The 13,797-nt window shown below is 45.3% G+C and overlaps 1 protein-coding gene across 2 annotated transcripts in view; it reads left to right on the top strand.

Annotated features, from left to right (window-relative positions):
* The window catches only part of STK32B (serine/threonine kinase 32B), a 383,574-nt gene that overhangs the window by 107,574 nt on the left and 262,203 nt on the right, over positions 1-13,797 (top strand). The window lies entirely within an intron of this gene.

Here is a 13,797-nt window from a genome sequence, read left to right as displayed (position 1 = left end):
TAACAAGAGCTTCAGTAACTTACGGGCCTCCCTTGTGGCTTAGCTGGTAAAGAATCCACCTGCCTGCAATGTGGGAGACCTGGGTTCAACCTCTGGATTGGGAAGATCCCCTGGAGAAGGGAAAGGCTATCCACTCCAATATTCTGGCCTGGAGAATTCCATGGACTATACAGTCCTTGGGGTCACAAAGAGCTGGACACAACTGAGTGACTTTCACTTCCACTTCACTTTCACTTCACTTTCAGTGACTTATGGAACAAAATGCAGCGATTTACCGAATGTGTAATTGGAGTTTCAGAAGGAGGGATGGGCATATAAAATATATTTGGAGAAATAATGGTTTATTTGTTTAGTTGATGAAAATGATAAAATCATATCCAGAAAGTTCAACCAGCTCCAAGCCAAAGGAACACAAGGAAAACATCATCAAAGATCATCATAGTCAAATTAATAAGTAGCTTATAACCGTTAATAGAAAATCTTGAAATGAACCAGGGGACAAAAGGACACATTGTGTTAGGAAATGGAAACTATGCAAGCCAAAGCTAGTGGAACAGTATTTTTCAAGTGATAATAGAGAAGAATCACCAATCTAGAATTCTATATTGAATTGAACAAAAATACCTTTCTGAAATGAAGACTTTAAAAGAAGGAAACAATGCTCAGAGTGATCTTCAAAGTTTACTGGGAAAATGAGGGGCAGAGACCATACAACTCCTGCACCTGGCATATGGCTGGCATTTTTCATATGTGTTCCATATCATCTTGTCTCTAGGTTATGTGGTAGGTTCTGGAAATGTTTGGGTAGCCAGCTTCCTCTTGCCATCCTTCACAGCACATCTTGCTTAGAGGTGGTCTTCAGATTGCTCCTCTGCCTCAGCCATCAGACTGTGAGATTCTTGAAAAGTTAGGGTTGGTCATAGTCACCTACCAGTCCCATCAGCAGATGGCTCAGTGCCCAGCAGGTTGGGAAGGCTCAATAAATGCTGCCTAGAGCATGTATAAGTGAGAGAGAGAAAGAAGAAGGAAGGATCTGGTCTACATAGCAGCCAGTGATATGATAAAGCATGATTGGATCGAATGGTTAAGGGGCTTCCCTGCCATTGAGAATCCATGCCAACCTCTTTATGCCAGCCTGCAAGGCCCTGCAATCTGGCTTATGCCTATTTCACTGACACTCCTCTCTGCCCCTCCATCTTCCTGCTCATTCCTTGCAGCCCTTTTTCTCATCTCCCGAACATGTTGAACTTATTTCTAACTCAGAACCTTACACTTGCTAGGCCCACCACCTTGATCACCTTCCCTTAGAACCCTGCAAAGGTCACCCATCCCATACAGAATTCTGCTCAAATGTCCCCTCCCTGAATACCCACCCCACTTGACCCCACTCCAAGCATTTCGTATCCATGTGCCCTTTCTGATCCTGTTTTCTTCAGTGCACCTGTCATTACCTGTAAATCCATTAAATGCTTGTTCATTTTTCCTTGTGGTTGTTAGTCTTATGCATGAGAACATAAGCTCTGTGAGGGCAGCAATGTTTCCTTATTGTTCACAGTTTCATTTGCAGTACTTACTGAGTGCAACTGTACATATATAAAGTATAATACATATACACATATATTTACACATATATGTGGAATTTATGTATATAATGCATATATACATGTGCATGTATATACTTGCTGAGCAGTATATAGAAACACATACAAATGCATTAAGCAAAATATATATATGAGCACATATTTATGAATATGCAGGTATTCATACCTAAGAAGCAGTGTACATAGACATGTGTATATGTATATAGCATATACACATGTATGTATATGCATATATATGCACAAATATCTATATAAATGTATAGCACATATAAACACACATATCTGTATACATATATACTTTCTAAGCAGCATATATATCTATATGTCTATATACATACGCATTAAGTAGTATATACACACGTGTATTTGTGTATGTATAGTCACGTATACATATACCCAGGCTTCCTCAGTGGCTCAGTGGTGAAGAATCCATCTGCAATGCAAGAGACTTGCAGGAGACACAGTTCAATCCCTAGGTCAGGAACATCCTCTGGAGGAGGAAATGGCAACCTACTCCAGTATTCTTGCCTGGAAAATCCCATGGACAGAGGAGCCTGGTGGGCTACAGTCCTTGGGGTCACAAAAGAGTTGGGCACAACTGAGCAACTAAACAACAATCCGTATACCCACCATTCACATAAAGTGTACAGATACATACACACACTCACATATGTATATGTATGCCCACAAAGCAATACAGTGTATATCTACATACATGTATATATATACACACATATATGCACATATATACACTAAGCAGTGTGTATATTTATGTTCACATACAATATTTATTTACATATACAATGTGTATATGATGCATATGACATATATGCTACATAATTAAATGAATGAATATTATATAAATGAGTGAAAACCTTGATAATTAACAAATTAACTGATAAGAGTTAGTTGACCGTTTTATACTGATTGCCTCTTGGTTAGGGTCCTGAGGAGAATTTCTGCGTCTCCCTTGCTGCAAACTCTCATTTTTCACAGAGGCCCCCTCTCTCTCCAGGCTCACTGTCCCCGCCTCACAAGTTCCTCTTGACCCCTTGGAAGGTGGAGCCAGTGAATGTTTTGCTTTTGCTCCAGCAGAGAAAGTCCAGGCTGGAGTACTCTGCTTTGAGTCAACTTGGGAGTCAACAGGGCTTAATTATTTTCAAGGGAAGGAGGAAGATACCTTTGGGAGAACTTCCTGAGAAGTTCACTTCAAAAGTGTCTTTCTTGGATTAGCAAATGGGCCCTGTGCTTAGAGAGTCATAGGGTTGAAGCAAAATAAACAGAGAGTTAATTAAAATTCATGGAATAGCCAGAGGCAGTCTGCACATAAAACAGCAGAAAGTGGAATAGTTATATGATAATAGCTTTTTATGTCCCTCAAAGGCAGATTCTGGATAAAACTGAGCAGGAGTTGCACAGATGATAATTCCAGACTCCACACTATCTTATTATGCAATGACGATCATTTCCACACACAAGCATATTATTAGCTGTCTCGTTCCGCATTCCCGACTTTTACATCTGTGTGTGAATTCATAGTGTGAACAACTATTTGATTAATAGCAGACTAACCAATTTACTGCCCAGACTGCAACAAATCAATTTTGGAATTTTGAAAGATTTGGTCTTATATATCTGTTTTATCAGTTTGAATGTTCAGAAACATTTGACTGATCAGCAGATTTTTTTCCCCTTAAAAATGTACACCGTTTTGGAATTGCTTTCATCTTTTAAGTTGCTGGGCCTCTAGGATAAGAGTAGGGGTGGAAAGGACAGCAGGATTTTGAGTCAGACAGTAAACGTTTCTGCCAACTGTTCTGTCCCAGTGTTCGTCTGGGTACCTGTGAGGGTGTGGCAAGCAAGATGAATGAGGTCCCTGATGCCACTGAGTTGACGGTTTAGTAGGGAAGATAAATACACAAACGGTACATAAACATGATTTCAGTGATGATACTTGCTCTGCAGAAAATGTATAATGTGATGACCTGGGAGGGTAGGACAGCTTTCCTTGGAGGAGAGGCCAACAGATCAGGCCTCTCTGAGATGGAGACAGTTAAGCCAAGACCTAACGGCTAAGAAGGAAACAGACCACGGGGAGATTCAGGGGGAAGAACTTCACAGACAGAAGCGGCCAGCTGATGCAAAGGTCCTGTGGTAGGGCCAGAGTTAGTGAGGGGGCAGCGGGGCAGATGTGTGTAAGATGCCCAGCCAGCATTGCATCCTGCTGTGAGTGGGGGCCTGGCGCGTATGTTTGCTCTTTTCAGGACATTGCAAGATTTCATCGTTTTATAGCACAATGGTTAGACAGTTTCACCTCCAAGTCTGACAGAGCTGAGCTGGAATTTGGGTCAACCTGGTGACTCTGGGTAAGATGTCTAACTTCTCTGTGTCTCTGAAATGAGCTGTTATTCTTACGGAAGAATCAGTTTTAGAATTCTTTAACATGATGCTTTTACTGGCACCTGTCATCATTCATGCAGGCATCTTTGATAAGGGTTGGAATCCATTTCTTTTGAGTGAAGTGTTTATTCCTTTCATGCGCTTCCCTGGTGGCTTAGATGGGAAAGAACCTGCCTGCAATGCAGGAGAACCTGGGTTCGATCCCTGGGTGGGGAAGATCCCCAGGAGGAGGGCATGGCAACCCACTTCAGTATTCTTGCCTGGAGAATCCCATGCACAGAGGAGCCCGGCTGGCTACAGTCCTTGGGGTTGCAAAGAGTCAGACAGGACTGAGCAACTAACACGCACACACACTTACTCCTTTCATATTAATTAGTCCATGTTTGGCTTGAGGCACAGGTTAGAGGAGTTTGCTGGCTTCCATGGACTGCTTTAAGAGCTAAATATCAGAGGAAATGCACGCTCACTCGTGAATGGCTTTCAAACTTGGCCAGAGCAAATGATCCATTACTGACCAGTTTATTAATAACAGACGTCATTACTCATTTGCATTTCCCATTTTCCCACAATGACGTCTCAGTCCATCTTCTAGATGAGCTTCCTGAGGACTTTTTCTGCCTATAAACCGGTCTCAACCTTGATTCATCCTAGAGAATACATTCCAGTATAAGAGGGTTAGAAGTAACAGGGCTGGTCCTGGACCCTTGTCCCCATGACTTCTTTTGGCATTTCCTAACAAAGCAATGTCCCTTATGACTCCTGAGGAAAACTGTTTGCGTAAGCAGTGGCGATAAATTATTTATAAAACACTCTTGGAATTACCTCCACCCTGTTGTTAGAAAAACATTCCCCTCCCGCCAAATGCCATATCTTCCATGTTGTATGTTTGTATGTTATTTCCTGTATTCATTCATTCACAGTTGTATAGCTGGGATCCACTTTTTAAAAATTTTTTTTATTTTTACTTTATTTAACTTTACAATACTGTATTGGTTTTGCCATATGTTGACATGAGTCCGCCACGGGTGTACATGAGTTCCCAATCCTGAACCCCCCTCCCTCCTCCCACCCCATATCATCTCTCTGGATCATCCCCGTGCACCAGCCCCAAGCATCCTGCATCCTGTATCGAACATAGACTGGCGATTCGTGATCCACTTTTTAAACCCTTCTGTATCTCCCCAGTGTCCTCAGGACAAAAGCCAACTGTATTGGCCTGCTTGTGCCAACGTGACAAAATTCCCCAGCCTGGGTGCTTAAACCACAGAAGTGGTTGTCTCACACTTCTGGAGGCCAGAGGACACCAGCCCAATTGGATCAGGGCCTGCCCCCATGCCCTCATTTTAATTTAATTACCTCTTTAAAGGCCGTGTCTCCAAATGCCTCACATTCTGACGTACTGGGGGTTAGGGCTTCACCATGCAGAGTTGGGGAAACACAATTCAACCTGCAACACCAGCCTTTTAAACGTGCCATGCAAGGCCATCCGTCTTCTGCTCCTCCCATTTGTTGCCTCGGTGTTCACCACGGTCTATCTCCATATGTCTGCCGTGCAGTGTCCCAGGTGAGCGGGAGTGAGCATCACCTGACACAGATCAGAACTCACAGATGCAGGGCCCATGGGGTGGGTGCACTGTTTCTTAGCATCCCAAGGAGAGGCCAGTTCAGTTTTGAGTGGAGCTGGACACACCATGGGGCTGTGCCCCAGGCAAGGGATGCCTCTCCATTCTGCCATCTATTTTTCTGCTGACTGGGGACAAATACTTTAGAATCAAGTACCATGCAGTTTGAGCTTCCTGTGCTTACATTTTAGTGGACTGTGGAGAAAAGCCAGATGCCCAGCCCTGAAGGCCTCAGTAGCTCCCCAGGCCTGGGAGAAGTTGACATTGGGTGGTGATTTGTGATCCTGGCTGATTCATTGCCATATGTATTAGTCAACGTTCTCCAGAAAGAGCTAATAAGAGGAGAGGTAGAGATAGGGTTATTTATGAAATTAGCTCACATCATGGTGGAGGCTAGCAAGTCCAAAATCTGCAGGATAGGCTGTCAGGCTAGAGATCCAGGAAGTTGCTGATATTGCTGTGCAAGATCAAAGGCCATCTGCTGCAGAATTCCCTCTATTTGGGGAAGGTTGGTCTTTTGTTCTGTTGAGGTCTTGCAATTGATTGGATGAGGCCCACCCATGTTATGGAGAGCAATCTGCTTTACTCAAAGTCCACTTGTTTAAATTCATCACAGATTAATTTTACCTAAAAGCATCCAGCAGTAAAGAACCTGCCTGTCAATGTAGGATGTGCTGAAGATGTGGATTCAGTCCCTGGGTTGGGAAGGTGCCCTGGAGGAGGGCATGGCAACCTGCTCCAGTATTCTTGCCTGGAGAATCCCATGGACAGAGAACCCTGGTGGATTGCAGTCCATAGGGTTTCAGAGAGTTGGACGTGACTGAAGTGACTTAGCAGGCATGCGCGCAAAAGCACCTACACGTACAGAATCCTCTTTGAACAAATATCTGGGCATCATGACGCAGACAAGCTGACGCATGAAATTCACCATCACATCAAACGACTGTGAAATTGTTCCTGAGCTCCTTGGTGGGCCAATTCTGCGCATCTCTCCAACATTCTCTATTCTAACCTCCATAACATGTATGAATAATGATCATAATCACAATGGTGGTGGTAGTGGTTTAGTTGCTTAGTTGTGGTCCAGCTCTTGCGACCCCATGGACTGTAGCCTGCCAGACTCCTCTGTCCGTGGGATTTTCCATTCAAGAGTACTGGAGTGGGCTGCCAATTCCTTCTCCCATAAGCACAATAATAATTTAGTAAGTGCGTATCATGTAACCCTCAAAATCACCCACTGAGATAGGTACACTCCTACCCCCATTTTACAGATGAGGAAGTGGAGAGCACTGCTGACATACATGGTCCGGCTCTCTGTGTTTGCAGAGGGACTGTGCCCTCTCCTGGCAAGGCACTTCCTTCTACCTCCTCCCACACTTCCATTGTCATGAAGCCAACCCTTGTTGACTGAGAAACAAGGAATATTCAAATGCAGCGTCTTCCAGAATGCCTTCTCCTAATCACATGTGCTGGCTAGGATTCCTCTTCTCAGGTACCTTAGCTTCATGTGCTCATCTGTCTCAGAGCACTGCTCTTTCTGAAGTAGTAATTATCCATTCCTCCAACTAGCTAGCCAGCCACAGAGGTCAACTAGTTGTGCTTGGCACTGTTCAAGTCACTAAGGAGGGAGCAGTGAATAAAAGAGAGAAAAATCCCTGTTATCATGGGGTTTATACCATAGCAAGGGAGACAGACAAAAGGGAAACAAACCCAGAACATGTTTGGTGATGGGAGCTGGCCAGGATGACAGGGGACACAAGGGGTGGGGGGTGGGGACTGAGGAGGGATTAGCTCGTTCACAGAAGGAGTACAGGGATGGCTTTTGGGATAAGGTGATTCATGGGCAGAGCCTGAAGGGGGTGAGCAACCAAAACTGTACATATGGGGAAAAGCATGGTAGACAGGAATGGCAGAGAGGCCAGGGTAAGAAGCGAGCTGGGAGGAGAGTAACAGGTAGAAGTAAGGGGGGGCTGGGCCATGCCCAGGGACCTGAAGTGAAGTACTTTGTCTTCACTCTTGAGTATTGTTTGTTTATCCCATCAAATCTTAAGTTCTTAGAGCCATGTCATATCTTCACGGTTAGCACAGTGCCAGAACCATGGCAGGCATTTATCAAATGTTTCTTGACTGAAATACTCATCCAAATGAGTATTTTCACAAAGCTAATTTTTAATCACTTTAATGAGGCTCCATTGATCACAGCCCACATGGACTTTCTGTGCCATGAAAAATCATTGTATATTTTGTATATCAGATGAAGATGTTCTCGGGAGAGAGAAATAGAAAATCTGCCATTGGAGTGACTTAAACAAAGAGGGTTTATTTTCTCATACAACAAGAAGTTTGAAGGTAGGTGGCACCATGGTAACAGTTTCAGTATCTCTGAGACTCTTGTAGCCTCAAGATCACAAGTGGCTGCTGCAGCTCCAGACGTTACATATGTGCTCAAGGTAGAAAGAATAAAAATGGTGCAGAGGAGAAAATTGGAACGATCTGTAGCTATTCCCTTTTATGCAGAAAGCAAAAGCAGAAGTCAAAAAACCAAAAAGCAAACTTAAAAGTCAGAAACGGTCTAATATCTCACGGGTGAGAACTGTGGCTACTTCTGGCTGCAAGTGAGTATTTAATGGATCACACTGCCTCCTTGAATAAAATTGTCCTATTATAAAGGAAGAAGGGAGAGGATGCATTTAGGTAGTTAACAATCATTGTCTGCCAAAGGAAATCTTCATGTCAGATAAAGATATCTGAACAATGGTACCCAGCATGACCATTCCCCTTTCAGTTCAGTTCAGCTCAGTCACTCAGTCGTGTCCAGTTCTTTGCGACCCCATGAATCGCAGCACGCCAGGCCTTCCTGTCCATCACCGACTCCCGGAGTTCACTCAGACTCACGTCCATCGAGTCGATGATGCCATCCAGCCATCTCATCCTCTATCATCCCCCTTTCCTCCTGCCCTCAATCCCTCCCACCATCAGGGTCTTTTCCAGTGAGTCAAGTCTTCACATGAGGTGGCCAAAGTATTGGAGTTTCAGCTTCAACATCAGTCCTTGCAGTGAACACCCAGGACTGATGTCCTTTAGGATGGTCTGGTTGGATCTTCTTGCAGTCCAAGGGACTCTCATGAGTCTTCTCCAACACCACAGTTCAAAAGCATCAATTCTTCGGCGCTCAGCTTTCTTCACAGTCCAACTCTCACATCCATACATGACCACAGGAAAAACCATAGCCTTGACTAGACGGACCTTTGTTGGCAAAGTAATATATCTGCTTTTCAATATGCTGTCTAGGTTGGTCATAACTTTCCTTCTAAGGAGTAAGCATCTTTAATTTCATGGCTGCAGTACTATCTACAGTGATTTTGGAGCCCCCCCAAAATAAAGTCTGACAGTGTTTCCATTGTTTCCCATATATTTCCCATGAAGTGATGGGACCGGATGCCATGATCTTCATTTTCTGAATGTTGAGCTTTAAGCCAGCTTTTTCACTCTCCTCTTTCACCTTCATCAAGAGGCTTTTAGTTCCTCTTCACTTTCTGCCATAAGGATGGTATTATCTGCATATCTGAGGTTATTGATATTTCTCCCAGCAATCTTGCTTCCAGCTTGTGCTTCAACCAGCCCAGTGTTTCTCATGATGTACTCTGCATATAAGTTAAATAGCAGGGTGACAATATACAGCCTTGACGTACTCCTTTTCCTATTTGGAAACAGTCTGTTCCATGTCTAGTTCTAACTGTTGCTTCCTGACCTGCATATAGGTTTCTCAAGAAGCAGGTCAGGTGGTCTGGTATTCCCATCTCTTTCAGTATTTTCCACTGTTTATTGTGATCCACACAGTCAAAGGCTTTGGCATAGTCAATAAAGCAGAAATAGATGTTTTTCTGAAACTCTCTTGCTTTTTTGATGATCCAGTGGATGTTGGCAATTTGATCTCTGATTCCTCTGCCTTTTCTAAAACCAGCTTGAACATCTGGAAGTTCACAGTTCATGTACTGCTGAAGCCTGGCTTGGAGAATTTTGACCATTACTTTACTAGCATATGAGATGAGTGCAATTTTGTGGTAGTTTGAGCATTCTTTGGCACTGCCTTTCTTTGGGATTGGAATGAAAACTGACCTTTTCCAGTCCTGTGGCCACTACTGAGTTTTCCAAATTTGCTGGCATATTGACCTTAATCCTGACTTTTTTCACTTTTCCCTGATTTAGTTTCCCTCCCTCAGATTCTTGCTCCTGCAAGCATAACCAGTGTCTTTAAATGTTACGCTACAGCTGTCCATCAATCAACAGGATTTGCTAAGTGCACTCAAGCTGAGGATGGGGTGGGCAGCACCGCAAAGGTCAACTGAATCATGTAAGAAGAAGCATCCAGGCTGGTCCATGGAAGGGCAGCACCAGCCTTTGCACCTGCACAGTCCTGGGTTCCCAGCACAGCTCTGGTTTCTCTGATTCTCGGGTCATCTGTGTCCCCGGAGCCTGGCTTGCCTGAGCTGAAGAGTGGGGTTCACAGTCCTGACCATAAAGGTCACTGAGGATGCAGCCAGACAAGGACTTTCCTGAAGAGTCCAGCAAAGTGATTCTCAGCTCCCCTGGGAAGCTTTTTACAAAATACACCATCCTGGGACCCTCCCAGACCTCTAAGGGTGCTGCAGACTGAGGTCATCAGTGCTGTGAATGAGCAGTCCACTGGGGACTACTGGATGCCAGTGTGGTGGAGGTTCTCAATACCCAGCAGTCCCCCTTCTCTGCCAAACTGGGATCAGTTCCCAGATTTCTGATGCACAGTATGCTGGCCACATGTCTTTCTTATGACAAGTGGCCTGAAATCCATGCTCACTAGCATCTATTTATTTGCCCCAATAAATTGTAATTAATAAATGATAAATCAATTCCTAACTGAATTAGACTAATGAGGGTTGTTAACTGCCAGTCAGCAGCTGGAGTGGCTCTGGCCAAACTGCATGTAGTCTGCCTCATTAATTGTGGTTTCTGGTGGAAGGGCATCTGTGCTGCCCTGCTGAGGAGTGCTGGGGCCACCTGGGATCCACCACCTCTGTTTGGAAGTTTCCCAGCACCTCAGCAGAGCTGACTGTTGGTGAGGAGGGCTGACGTTTCCTCTGGAACACCTGTCCTGAGCCCAGGAGGCTGAGATGCTCAACCCCTCCAGGCAACATCATGTATCAACCTCCCTTCCTTATCTGGTACCCAGAGTCAGACGTCCAAGCCCTATGCAACTCATGAGCTCAGCTTTGAAAGCTCGAATTCGAATCTCATTTTGAAGAGTCTCCCCTAGCTCCCGAGCTGTCTCTGAGCTGCAGTGAGTGTCAACTTCCCCCCTTCCCCGGGAGGTGAGAACCATCTCTCAGCACCTTCGCCCACCATCAATTATACCAACGAGAGCTGGGGACAGGGTAGGGGGGACAGGGGCTCTTCCTCTCACATGGGTGTTGCCCAGACCCCATGGAATCACAACCTCAGCTTTCCGAGATGATGCAGCTGACTGGGCTTCAGGGGTCCCAGCCCTGGCAGAAGCCGTGTCTGTCCCACACCTTTTCTGAGAAGGCAAATGAAGAGTGACAGAGATGGGAAACCCTAATTACTAGAATGATCCACCCACCACGTGTCTACCTGCAGATGTGGATCTCAGGGCTGTAGAAGGGTCTCAGATCCCTATGAACCAGGGCCCCACAGGGCTTTTGTATAGCACCTCTTTGCCTCCTGTGGTTTTATACAAACTTAAAGTTTGTTGGTAAAGTTTGCGAGCCTTCAACCTCATGCTGCTAAAGAGCCTCTTGATGAAGATGAAAGAGGACAGTAAAACACTGACTTAAAACTCAACATTCAAAAAAGTAAGATCATGGCATCCAGTCCCATCACTTCATGGCAAATAGATGGAGAAACAATGGAAACAGTGACAGACTTTATTTTCTTGGGCTCCAAAATCACTGTGTATGGTCACTGCAGTTGTAAAATTAAAAGACGTTTGCTCCTTGGAAGGAAAACCTAGACAAACCTAGGTAGTGTATTAAAAAGCAGAGGCATCATTTGCCAACAAAGGTGCGTATAGTCAGAGTTATGGTTTTTCCAGTAGTCACATATGGATGTGAGAGTTGGACCATAAAGAAGGATAAGCACCAAAGAACTGATGCTTTTGAACTGTGGTGTTGGAGAAGACTCTTGAGAGTCTCTTGGACTGCAAGGAGATCAAACCAGGCCATCTTAAAGGAAATCAACACTTAATATTCATTGGAAGGACTGATGCTGAAGCTTAAACTCCAATACTTTGGTCACCTGATGCAAAGAGCTGACTCACTGGAAAAGACCCAGATGCTGGGAAAGATTGAAGGCAGGAGGAGAAGGGGACGACAGAGGATGAGATGGTTGGATGGGATCACCGACTCTATGGACATGAGTTTGAGCAAACTCCGGGAGATAGTGAAGGACAGGGAAGCCTGGTGTGCTGCAGTCCACGGGGTCACAAAGACTCAGACACGACTGAGCAATTGAACAACAACAACTTCGTGCCACTGATTGTACTGCCTAGAAAAACACCCATTTGGAGGTTTCATGAAATGTGCTCTTTAAGACATTAAGATTCACATGACATTTATCATCCCTCAGATGCAGCCAGGCTCTTTCACATCCTCAGTCTCATTTAGTTTCATCCCAGTGGGGCAGGGTGGGCTTTGATAACTCAGTTCAGACAGATGCTGAGACAGAAGCTCAGAAAGGCAGCAAGAACCAAAGTGGGAATCGGAATTCAGGCTTTTGTCCAGCATTCTTTTTTTATTTTTTGTTTTAATGGGCTCTGCTAGGTCCTTGTTGCTGTGCAGGCTTTTCTCAACTTGCAGCGAGTCGGGGCCAGTCTAGTTGAGGGGCACATGCTTCTCCTTGCGGTGGCTTCTCTTGTTGCCGAGCACCAGCTCTGGAGTGTAGGGGCTTCTGTTGTTTCGGTTCCTGGGCTCTAGAGCATAGACTCAGTAGTTGTGGCACACAGACTTAGTTGCTCCATGGCATGGGGGATCTTCCTAGACTAAGGATTGAACCCAGATCTCCTACATTGGCAAATAGATTATTTACCACTGAGCCACCAGGAAAGCCCCCACCATCTTGTATCCGCCTCAGATTCACAGCCTGTTGGGGCCGAAAGGGTCCCGAGTTCCAATAGAAGAGCAACTTGGGCTGCCTGGAGAAAACCCTGAACTCCCAGGCCAGCGACCACATCCCTGGTGTTGTCCCTCACAGCCCTGTTTCCCGGGAGGAGCATCGTTGGTGAAAAGCACTGGCTGGAGGGGCAGAGAGCCTGAGTTTGAGTCCCAAGGTGTGAAGAAGGTCTAAGACCTTTCTGTGCATCTCTTCCTTTATCTGTCAAGTGAGGGGGATAAGAGGAGTTACTCTACTGAGTTGAACAGTGTCACCCCACCCCAAAATTTACATGATGTAGCTGCTGACAAGGGCTTCCCTTGTAGCTCAGTTGGTAAGGAATCTGCCTGCAGTGCAGGAGACCCGGGATCGATCCCTGGGTTAGGAAGATCCCCTGGAGAAGGAAATGGCAACCCACTCCAGTATCCTGGCCTGGAATATCTCATAGACAGAGGAGCCTGGTGGGTTGCAGTCTATGGGGTCTCAAAGAGTTGGGCACGACTAAGCGACTAACACTTACTGACTTACTTAGCTGCTAGCAAGGAGCATCTAGGATGGGTAACAACCTTCAGAAATTAGAAGAGGCCAAGAAAGATTCTCTCTGAGAGCCTGCAGGGGGTACGGCCCTGTCAGCACTTTAATTTGGAGTTTCTGGCCTCCAGAGCTGTGAGACAGTAAATGTCTCCTGTGTTGAGCCCCCCAGTCTGTGGTCCTTTGATGTGGCAACTGGGGAAAGGAAGGCAAAACCCCATCAGGATGTTGGGAACACGGTACCTGTTCTTCCTGCTAATTTTTTTCAGTGACACTGTACTCCTTGCTGGGGGTCCTAAGGCTCCATGTCCTCCTTTATATCTTTCCTTTTCCTTGAAAGTCTCTTCTTTTGGCTTTGCCATCTTGCCAGCCTTTCATGACTCCCCTCTGGCATTAGCGCCTCCAGACAGCCTTCTTTGACAGCAGGTCCCTCCTCCCACTGCAGCCCCTTGTGAGTTAGGGAGTTGCTCCAAAGTCAGACTGTTGTGGATTTGACACTG

The sequence above is a fragment of the Ovis aries genome, chromosome 6 (assembly GCF_016772045.2).
Source record: "Ovis aries strain OAR_USU_Benz2616 breed Rambouillet chromosome 6, ARS-UI_Ramb_v3.0, whole genome shotgun sequence".
Lineage (NCBI taxonomy): Eukaryota > Metazoa > Chordata > Mammalia > Artiodactyla > Bovidae > Ovis > Ovis aries.
The sequence above is the reverse complement of the archived record's forward strand: the minus strand, read 5'-3'. Positions and strand labels throughout refer to the sequence as shown.